Source organism: Aquarana catesbeiana, linkage group LG01, assembly GCF_042186555.1.
Source record: "Aquarana catesbeiana isolate 2022-GZ linkage group LG01, ASM4218655v1, whole genome shotgun sequence".
Lineage (NCBI taxonomy): Eukaryota > Metazoa > Chordata > Amphibia > Anura > Ranidae > Aquarana > Aquarana catesbeiana.
The window spans coordinates 279615341-279627368 of NC_133324.1; the positions used below are offsets into that span (position 1 = coordinate 279615341).

The window sequence follows — 12028 nt, forward strand, 5'->3', positions numbered from 1 at the left end:
TACAATGTTGTCCAATAGACTACGTACCTTTACCCCGAAATTTGCTCCTATTACTTTGCGTACCCGCCACAATATCCTCACGAGCAACCCACAACGAGTTCTGGATGAATTCGGATACCGCCTCACTAAACTTTATTCAGCCCCTGACCACTTCCCCTCCCAAGCCCTCAAAGACTTTCTGTCAAATCTCTCTTTACCTTCCCTGTCTGAGGCTCACAAGTCACTCATGGACCGAGACATTCAAGTTTCAGAAGTCCTGCATTGTATTAAAGAATTAAAAGTAGGTAAATGGCCGGGCCTTGATGGATTTTCAGCCCTTTATTATCGGAAACTAGCAGATGTTATAGCCCCCCACCTCACGACTATGTAGAACTCCGTTTAAAGAAGGTCGTTCCTTCTCATCAAATCTACTAACTGCCAATGTAGTAATGATTCCCAAACCCGACAAGGACCATTCCTCCTGGGCTAACTTCAGACCGATCTCCCTAATCAATATGGACATGAAAATTTTGACAAAAATCTTGGCCAACCACCTCAACTCCTATCTCCCACGACTAATAAAAAAAGACCAGGTGGGCTATGTCCCAAGGAGACAGGCCAGTGACGCTATCCAACGTCTCCTACAAATAACAAACACATCGCCCATAATAGGTCTCTGGAGACAATGTTCTTGTCTCTAGACATTACTAAGGCCTTTGATACCCTGTCCTGGCCCTATCTTATACAGGTATTAAATCACTTTGGGTTTGGTGCATCCTTTATGAGCTGGGTTGCAGCTATTTATGATGCCCCCCCAAGCTAAGGTGAAATATTATGGATTTGAATCACCTACCTCCCTATTAAAAGAGGAAACCGGCAAGGTTGCCCACTCTCCCTGCTTTTGTTCATCCGGATATAGCGGGGTAGAAATTGCGGGCACCTCTCACAAACTGTCCCTGTTTGCGGATGACATTCTGCTCACAGTTACTAAACCTAGACTCACCCTACTGTCCCTCTTAAGCCTCATTTTCAGATCTAGCTGTCAATCCTTCTAAGCCTAAAGCTATGTTGATCAACCTCGCATCCTCCGAGTTAGAACACTTAAAATCTGCATTTTACTTTCAATGGTTGACTTCATTACCCTATCTGGGGAGTAAGCTCACCACGAGATACTCAGGCCTCTATCAAGAAAACATAGCCCCATGCTCGGCCCACTCACTCCGATTGTGGGACTAGATTAAATATTCCGCAAGCCTGATCTCCCCGCACCTCCCTTTACTCCACCTTCTTCATTGTCCGCTATTTCCACCAGGTCGAGACAACCGAATACAATTTGCGTGGTGGACCCAGAACGGATTTGTAGATATCCATTACATGTTTACTCCTACTTATTATCTCATTCGCAGCCTTACGATCCTCCCATGACATCCCCCTTAGGGTACACTATAGCTATATGCAGATCTGACACTTCCAGCAACTCATTAAATCTCAACCAACCCCCTATACATTAACCCCCTTTGAGAGTCTATGCAGAACACGACCTCAGTCCTCGGGTTTAATCTCTTTAATATACACAGCAATAATAGGCTCCAAAAAACCACCCCTGAGACCGTATCATCTCCAGTGGGAGGCAGAGTTGGGGAAGCGACTAGACCCAGAGGACTGGCAGGTCATGACTGTTACACTGCCCAAATGCTCCAGAAATGTGCTTTTCCTAGAAAATGCTTACAAAATACTATATAGGTGGTACTACACTCCGGCTAGATTGGCGAGCTTTATGCCATCTTACTCCCCCTTATGCTTCCGTGGGTATGCCCAGGAAGGCACAATGGCACATATTTGGTGGAAATGTCCCAGGGTATGCAGATTGTGGATCAGAATCTATGCACTTCTTCGTAACCTTTTCAATACTAATATAAGGAGGGATCCATACGAGGCCCTCCTATGGAAACCAATCATGGAATTACTAAGACCGGAACGCCAGCTGGCGTCACATATTTTTACTGCAACTAAATTGACCATAGCAAAAGCCTGGAAAACTCCGGCTCTCAGCTTCGAAGCAGTCAAAAACCGTGTAAATGATATTATGATTAATGAAAAGCTGACAGCTGTGCTATCAGATACACATGATAAATTCCTCCGGACATGGCAACCCTGGGTATCACATGTCCACCCTTCCCGATTCGATCCAGCGCTACTTTTACTGTGAGATGCCTCCGCTCCCCCCACCCCGGGGACCCCTTCCCCCTACCCTTTTTTTCCTCCTCTTCTCCACCATTCCCTCTTCTTCTCTCTTACATCTTCCTTTTATTTTCTTCTCTTTGATTCTTGATCAACAGTCCAACCCCCATTGGGCTGGGCACATGTTGAGCGAACACCTTTATGATATATGAGAATATATTACCCAGCTCTATATGGTCTCTTTTTGTATTGTTCTGTTATATATTCAAAGCTAGCCCATTAAGCTGTAACAGGCTCTATAAGCTTAAACACACGTAAATGCAGTCTAGTATATCAGCATATCAACAAATCCCGTGGATCATGTGTAACCTCTCCTGAATATCAGGAAAGTATGTGGTCTGTTATGTCTAGTACTATCATATTCTCTGTATATCTGCAGTTATAAGTAGATGTCTTTACATGCTGTGTCCACCACTGTTTTTGTATTTTTTTTGTTGATTCTTTTGTTCAATAAAAACCTTTGTACAAGAAAACTGAAGGCCACCTGCCTTGAGACTATAAACCCTCATACCCGCTCAGTTGTACCAAACAGACCAAGGAGCGAATGACACCATAGAAGGGAAAGGAGCTGTGTCGCTCAATGGACTCAGGGAAAATATTTTTACGGCAAGTACAAAAATCAAATTTTGTCTTTTGCCCACTGAGGGACAGAGATTAGTTATAAGCAACCTAGGGACATCCAGAATCAGTCCAAACTGAGGGGCCAGGATAGTTAAACAACACAGGTGAACCAGCCCAACAAGAAAAACACAAAGCAAAAGCTGGTTTGCAGAACCTTTTGACCGAAACTAGCATATGCAGAAGCAGACATATTCACTTTGTAGAACTTGGAGAAAGTATGTACAGAAGACCGGGTTGCAGCTTTACAAACCTGAGACAAAGAGGCCTGAAGACAAAAAGCCAAAGAAACACTCACTGTCCTACAGGAGGCACTTTATTTTGGAACTCATAGGTTGGCAAATTAAGTTGCCAATGCTACCTAAATACAGTGGATCTGGAGCTGGAGAACAGCTTTTAAGAGATTTCGGAAAAACAAACGGGAACTCGTCTACCGAAAGGAAGCAATGGCCGACAGACATACCCTTACTGGCCCTCACCATATCCAGGCAATCTCCATGGTGTAAACTGGACAAACAGAAGGTAATACAATATCCTCATTACAGTGAAAAGCAGAGACCACTTCAGGTCAAAACTTGTTTGTCAGGGTGTTTCCAATCTTTGTACAACAAATCATCGAAAAGGGAATAATGAAAAAACACTTTAGAAAAAACTGCTAACTGAAATTTGGATGGTGGGGTCTTGTCCTTTAAGCAAGTGAGCGCCTGACAACAAATCCCGTAGAAGATCCCCAATAGAATCAAAAAGATTAGGCATCTCTGCATCAGATTCTGCTGGAGAATGTGAAAACTGACATTTTAAACTTCTGCAATCAGAGGGAGAAATGCATTGCACCAACAACACAGGTGTTTCCTAGGACAATAATAAGTGCAAAAAGCACAATCTTTTCCTGTGCTATGCTTGAACTTGCACACAGTGCTAATAAGATCTTGGTTAGTCAATCGCAGTCATAGGGAGACTGCCCTTTCATTAGCCTCAGAAATCAATGCATTTAAGGAAAATTGCAAGTGGAACTTTACCAATAACAACCAGCAAAGAGGGGAGGGACCTCTGTGTCCCGTGATGTACTTCAACTAAAGGATTTTACAGGTAAGCTGTATTAAAAATCCATTTTTCTTTATCGTACATCACGGGACACAGAGCAGCATAATAATGACTAATTGGGATGTCCTAAAGCAATACACCTGGGGGGGGGGACGGACACCATATCCCTAAGCCCAACGGGCCAGAGACTTATAAAGCTGTCTGCAACACGCTGTGGCCAAAACAGTCTCCTTCTGAGATCTAACATCCACCTGGTAAAACCTGGTGAACGTATGAACTGAAGACCAAGCTGCTGCTTTGCAAACCTGAGCCATAGACACCTGTTGGCGTACTGCCCATGATGCACTAACCCCTCTAGTGGAGTTTGCTTTCAAATCCCAAGGTGGAACCTTGCGCCTTAATCCATATGCCTGGATAATAGTCTGGCAAATCCACCCGGGTATAGTTGAACTTGCCGGCTGTCCTTTTTTAGGACCTTCTGTAGTTACTACCCTCCAGACTGCCGGTGGAAAAGATTTCCCTTTTCTCAAATTGCTGGTTTGTAACCACCAAGGGAGACTCCATTGTACCTGTGGGGATAGAACCATAGGATGATCTAAGGTTCGAGCAGACCGGTCCCAGGCTCCCAGAATGCTGTTCTGGAACACCCTGGAGTGGAACTGTGCATATGGAATTGCGTTGAAGGATGACACCATTTTGCCCAGCAACCTCATGCATAGCTGAATAGAAGGCCTTGGTTCTTTTTTCACCTTCTGGACGAGTTCCACTATGGAAACGACCTTTAAGGGGGGTAAAAACACCCTTTCTTGGGCGGTGACCAAGACCAGACCCAGATACACCAAGGTCTGGGTTGGGCAAAGGGTTGACTTGTCCACATTTAGAATCCAACACAGGCGTTGCAAAATCCGCACTGTTTTTGACACGTTTTGGATCAGGATGGTGCAAGAGCAATCCCTCAAGAGAAGATCGTCCAGATAACCTACCACGGAGATCTTCTGGGACCTTAGGAACGCCAATACCGGGGCCAGAATCTTTGTGAAAACCCTGGGGGCCGTGGCTAGACCGAATGGCAGTGCCACAAATTTAAAATGACGGCCCTCTACTGCGAAACGCAGAAACCTTCGATGTGGACCGAATATCGGTACATGAAGGTACGCGTCCTTGATATCTATGGACGCTGAATAATCTTCCTTTCTCAGAGATTTTATTACTGAACAAACCGACTCCTTCTGAGATCTAACATCCACCTGGTAAAACCTGGTGAACGTGTGAACTGAAGACCAAGCGGCTGCCTTGCAAACCTGAGCCATAGACACCTGTTGGCGTACTGCCCATGATGCACTAACCCCTCTAGTGGAGTTTGCTTTTAAATCCCAAGGTGGAACCTTGCGCCTTAATCCATATGCCTGGATAATAGTCTGGCAAATCCACCCGGATATAGTTGAACTTGCCGGCTGTCCTTCTTTAGGACCTTCCGGCAGGACAAAAAGGCAGTCAGTTTTCCGAAAAGAAGCTGACATCTTTAAATAAACTTTGATCGCCCTCACCACATCAAGCGAGTGAAGTGACTTTTCCTCCCTAGTTTTAGGGTTTGGAAAAAAGGAAGGTAGAATGATGTCCTGATTCAAATGAAATTTGGAAACTACCTTAGGTAAAAAATCCGGATGAGGGCGCATGACCACTCTGTCCTGATGAAGAATCAAAAAAGGTTCTTTGCAAGAGGGCGGCTAATTCTGACACCCTCCTAGCCGAAGTTATAGCCACCAAAAAGACCAATTTCCTGGTTAATAGGATAAACAGGATATGCCCAATAGGTTCAAACGGTTGACACTGTAAAGCTGACAGGACCAAATTTAGGTCCCAGGGACATATAGGCGGCTTAACCGGCGGCCTTAGGTGCGTTACTCCCTTAACAAAAGTACGTACCAAAGAATGGGATGCAATTGGTCTTTGGAAAAAAAACGATAAGGTCGAAATCTGTCCTTTAATTGTCCCTAAAGCCAGCTTCAAGTCTACTCCTGCTTGAAGAAAGGCCAGAACTCTTCCAATCGTATACCTACGAGGGTTCCATTTCCTTTCCTCACACCAAGAAATGCATGACTTTCAGACTCTATAATAGATAGCTCTAGAAACTGACTTTCTAGCATTTATCAGAGTAGACAAGACTGAATCCATGATACCACGGTCCTTCAATATTCTGGTCTCAATAGCCATGCCATCAAATTTAGCAACCGTAAAGAAGGATGGAATATGGGTCCTTGAGACAACAGGTCTGGACGGCACGGAAGGACCAATGGGTCCCCACTGCCAATTTCACAATCTCCGAGTACCAGGATCTCCGAGGCCACTAGGATCACTGACTTTCGTTCCTCCTGTATTCTGTGTAGTAAGTGCGGCAGAATTTTGATCGGAGGGAAAGCATATATCAGAGAATACTGATCCCAAGGAACTACTAACGCGTCTATCCTGACAGCAAGCGGATCCTTGGTCCTGGATACAAAACTGTCCAGTTTGGCATTGAATCTGGATGCCAGCAGATCCACATCTGGGGTCCCCCAGTGTTGACAGATCTGTAGAAAAACTTTGGGATGCAGGGACCATTCCCCTGGCAACAATTTCTGGCGACTTAAGGAGTCTGCCTGCCAATTGTCCACCCCCAGTATAAACACTGCCGAAAGAAATGGCACATGCTTTTCTGCCCAGGTCAATATGTAATTTACCTCTCTTTGGGCTGCCTGACTCCTGGTACCTCCCTCGTGGTTGATATATGCCACTACCGTGGAGTTGTCGGACTGGACTCGGACAGGGAGACCCCGTAACCTGGACGTCCAGAAACGCAGAGCCAGACGAGCTGCCCGAATCTCCAATAGATTGATGGGCAAAGTCCTTTCTGCCTGGGACCATATTCCCTGGACAGACGCCTCCGCCAGGACTGCTCCCCAACCTAGGCGACTGGCGTCTGTAGTTACTACCCTCCAGACTGCCGGTGGAAAAGATTTCACTTTTCTCAAATTGCTGGTTTTTAACCACCAAGAGAGACTCCATTGTACCTGTGGGGATAGAACCATAGGATGATCTAAGGTTCGAGCAGACCGGTCCCAGGCTCCCAGAATGCTGTTCTGGAACACCCTGGAGTAGAACTGTGCATATGGAATTGCGTTGAAGGATGACACCATTTTGCCCAGCAACCTCATGCACAGCCGAATAGAAGGCCTTGGTTCTTTTTTCACCTTCTGGATGAGTTCCACTATGGAAACGACCTTTAAGGGGGGTAAAAACACCCTTTCTTGGGCGGTGTCCAAGACCAGACCCAGATACACCAAGGTCTGGGTTGGGCAAAGGGTTGACTTGTCCACATTTAGAATCCAACCCAGGCGTTGCAAAATCCGCACTGTTTTTGACACGTTTTGGATCAGGATGGTGCAAGAGCAATCCCTCAAGAGAAGATTGTCCAGATAACCTACCACGGAGATCTTCTGGGACCTTAGGAACGCCAATACCGGGGCCAGAATCTTAGTGAAAACCCTGGGGGCCGTGGCTAGACCGAATGGCAGTGCCACAAATTGAAAATGACGGCCCTCTACTGCGAAGCGCAGAAACCTTCGATGTGGACCGAATATCGGTACATGAAGGTATGCATCCTTGATATCTATGGATGCTATATAATCTTCCTTTCTCAGAGATTTTATTACTGAACAAACCGACTCCATACGGAAGGATCGGACGTTTACAAAAAGGTTGAGAGCCTTGAGATCCAAAATGGGCCTTAGTTCCCCATTTGGTTTCGGCACAGTAAAAAGTTTTGAGTAAAACCCCCTGAATCTTTCTTCGTGCGGAACCTTGACAATTACCCCCTGCTTCAGCAGATGCTGCAAGGCTATGAATAGGCATTTCTTTCTCTCCGGATGACTCTGACGGGACCCTTGAGTACAGAAAACGGTTTGGAGGGATCTCCCAGAACTCTATTCTGTAACCCTGTGTTATAGTGGAAATAACCCATCTGTCTTGGACCAGATCTTCCCATGCATCCAAAAACAGCCGAAGCCTGCCCCCCACCCATGAGAGCGGGGGCGTCCCTTCATAAGGTTGACTTGGAGTTGGACTTGGCTGGCTTTTGGTTCCAGGGCTTCCTCTGACCCTGAGGTTTTTTAAACCTTGATGGCTGAGGCCGTCGATACCGCTTGGGGGAAGAGGCACTAGGTCCTGGAGCATTGGGAATTTTATAAGAAGGTTGCTTACCTCTCCTATTAGTAGGAAGGAGAGCACTTTTTCCTCCAGAGATCTTTTGGATATATTTATCCAGATCTTCGCCAAACAAGCGTTCTCCATGGAATGGAAAGGCTCTTGCATGGCGTCTCAGCAGACCAGTTCTTTAGCCACAGAACCCTGCGCATATGTACGGACAGTAACGCAAAACGAGACATCTGCTGAATTGAGTCTTTCAATGCGTCCACTGCAAAACATAAGGCATGAGGAAGCTCCGACAATTCCTCGAAAGGTTCCTCCTGACAAGGCAGGTTTTTTATTTACCCTTTAACACGGTCCTTTAGGGATTGACAAATCCCAATGGCTGCAACTGCTGGTTAAACTGCTGCACCAGCCACCGCAAAGGAGGCTTTAAATAAGGACTCTAGCTTTTTATCGGCCGGATCCTTAAATACCTGGGCATTATCCACTGGACAGGTTAAATTCTTATTCACTGAAGAAATGGCGGCGTCCACCAAAGGTGTACCCCATCTCTTCCTGAGCTTTTCCTCCATAGGATATAAGATAGAAAACCTTTTTGGAGGCAAGAATATCCTGTCAGGATGATCCCAGTCTGCGTAGATCACCTACTCCAATAATGGATGCAAGGGAAACGCCTGGGAACCTTGCTGAGGTCGCAAGGATCCCAAAGTAGAGCAGGAGAGTCCAGACTCCTGAACCGGAGGTAACTTAAACCCAACTCGTACCATTTCAGTCAGAGATTGGATAAACAATTTCTGGGAATGGGAGGCTGAAATTGGTTTTTCCGAACCTGAGTCCTCAGCTGAGGATTCTTCAGCCTCTCCTTCTTCCCAGTCTTTCATGGCCACCTCCTCCAAATCCTCTGCCCACTCTGGTTCCAGATCACCTGGACCCATTTGGCTATAAGAGTCCTGGTGCTCTAGTGATTCTCCACTTGGCCCAGGCTCAGGGGAGGGAGCTCTATTATGCTTTTTAGCTCCCTGTGTTACAGAAGCAATCATGCCAGCTATCTTGCCTTCAAGGCCTGCTAATGCCGATGCCAAATCATCCTTAGTAACATAAGCCGAGGCAGGAATATAGGTGGTGGCCACTATGCCTGACAAATGCAATGGCTCTGCCAGGCCAGATGCCGCAGGTCTTTCAGGGGAGACTGAGGCTGCATCAGCATGGGGCTGGTTTCCTGTTTTTAAGGAAGGTCCTCTTACCCCTGTGCTTGCCCTGCTCCCTGTACCTCGTTTTCTGGAAGACATTGCTTACACGATGAAAAAAGTACTCCCCTCAAGCTGAGACCAGTGTAAAACCTATTGCAACTGTGTCCAAAAACCTCCAGACTCAAGTGCCCAAGTATCGCTCTGCGTTGTCCCAGCACATGCCAGGAGCACCTGCTCCTTATAAAGCCTGCATTGGACTGAGCGCATGCCAGGGCGACTAGCGGTATGCACGGCGCATCTGCCGTGCCCAGATGCACGACGCGCACGTGGCGCATCCGCAATGTGCACCGCAATGCCGCACGCGCACAACGACGGCACGCACGGGCACACCCGTGCATGCGGCGCATGCGCATACCCGCGCACGCACCATAAAAGCACGCCATATTTGGCGCTCTGTAATCCCAGACACAGGCAAAGGTCACACCAGAAACAGAGGGAATATATAACCAATAGTAATATATAGAAATTCCCAAAGGGAGTACTTACCATCCCAAGCAGCAGGGCCTGTTTTACCAGGCCCAATCTTCCCCCATTACGGCGGGTAGCGCCTCTGAGGACCTTCAAGGACCGGGTCCCCCATTTTTTTGGGGCCTCACCCTTGGACCTGTAAAGCACCCTTCTGGTTTACCTTGGGCAAGTTATGACCAGGAATACCAATTTAACAAGGGTCCAGTGCCATATAGGACACATTACAAGCAAAACCTCACTCTTGAAACCTAGGCTCGGGTACCATCCACTTTAGTTTTCTTATGCCATCCGAATGGATCCGATTATAACATCCTCACTGGGACATTATTTGAAGAGTTTGAAGAGCTTCAACAGCCATGACCATCACCTTCAAGACACTGGCGAAAAAACTGAGGTACTTCCTGTATAGGAGGGGTTTTATGGGAGGAACCGTCTTACTATTGGTTGCCAGTGTCCAATCACCTAAAGGTAGCATATAACCCAATTAGTCATTATTATGCTGCTCTGTGTCCCGTGATGTACGATAAAGAAATAATGTTTTTTCAGGAAGGAACATACATTCCACATTAATAATTATGCTACCAAAACTAGTGTGTGCTGTAAATTTCCTCCAGCATTGCTCCTGTTTCTTCTTGCTGGAGGCTGCCATTTTGGTGAAGCCCAAGCCCCTGAACAGAAACCCATCAATTTAACAGTTTAAAAAAACAGTTTTAAAAAATGCCTGGATTGCTAACTGTCACATTTGCTTGTGTCCTCAACCAAACTGTCAAACCATCAAATGGCTGGTGTCATAACTGATCACATGTTCAGCACCATGGCGGTTGCAGATCAAACAGAAGCAGCTTCCTTGGCTGTAAAAAATAGCAGGATTTAATTCTGCTTTAAGTCGGTCAGATTGGCCATTACAGATTCAGCAGTGCATAAAAATGCCAAAAAATGTAGAGCAACTGAGTATGTGCAGAACATGGGGAGCGTGTATTACTGGATTTTAAACAGTATAGGCACTTATTTGTAATGTTTTAGCTATACCTGCAAAAGGGGTCAGCCTGAAGTGATCTAGCAGGACTAAATTTTCTGACTAAAGTTCCACTTTAAGTTACCCACTTCTCCAGGTATAGTTGGAAACCAGCTGAACTGCAGTGAATTCATGTGTGCAACCTCTGTCACTGTAGTGACAGAGTATAAACCACTAGCCTGACATCCGCTGTATCTCTGGTTGCAGGCTGCAGGGGAGGAGAGGCTGAACATTGTGAATGAAGAACTGCTTCACAATGCTTTTGCTGCAATCCCCTGGAGTGAAAAGGAGAGAGCTTGAGGCACATGGGCGCTAGTTCAATCAGTGCTGCAACATCCTAAGAGGAAAAATGGTGGGGAATTCAAAAAGGTGGTTAGGTACTAAACACTGCTCAAACACCAGAGGATTTACTGCACAATGTTGGCATAGTTACAACTGAAGGAGAAAAGCAGTGGGAGATTCAAATGGTAGTTGTGGAATAAACAGTACCCAGCTGCCAAGGCATTTCCAAACTTGCATTAAAGTTCACCACATACAGTGCACATCTAGTGACAGTTACATTTGTGGCAAATAGCACATATTCACCTCTGGTACAAGAGGCCAAAAAAAAAAAAAATAGAAATCCTCAACCTGCAAAGCCTTCTATCCACTCAAAACAGTGAGTCTTTGGAGACAGGGACGGAAGAACTGTTGCAACACCGGCCCTGAAAATTCAGAATCCCCAGGTAAGCCAGCCTAACCTGAATAGCGTGTCCTTACTAACTAGAATATAGATGGGTTTGATGGGTTGTCTAAGCCAACCTGAACTTGTTGCCTATCTGAAGAGACTTTCAGGATTTCCAATATCTGGCATTACTCTACCAACAGCTGTTGATTGTAAAAAAAAAACAAAAAAAAAAAACTTCCAATTCAAGAAAAACAATTAGCAAAAGGGAAAGAAATATGCATTCCTCCTGGGTACACTTAGGGCAGTGATGGCGAACCTTGGCACCCAAGATTATTTGGAACTACATTTCCCATGATGCTCATGCACTCTGCAGTGTAGTTGAGCACCATGGGAAATGTAGTTCCAAAACACCTGGGGTGCCAAGGTTCGCCATCACTGACTTAGGGTTACCATACATATTACATTCTGGCCATACAATCAACTTTAGATTAATGTATGAGGATGTAACAAACCTATCCAATCAATATCCAATTAGGCAATCTATATCCAATTAGGCAT

General features: G+C 45.8%; 1 protein-coding gene across 2 annotated transcripts in view; it reads right to left on the bottom strand.

The window, feature by feature from the left end:
* The window catches only part of PI4KA (phosphatidylinositol 4-kinase alpha), a 255731-nt gene that overhangs the window by 140258 nt on the left and 103445 nt on the right, over positions 1–12028 (bottom strand). The window lies entirely within an intron of this gene.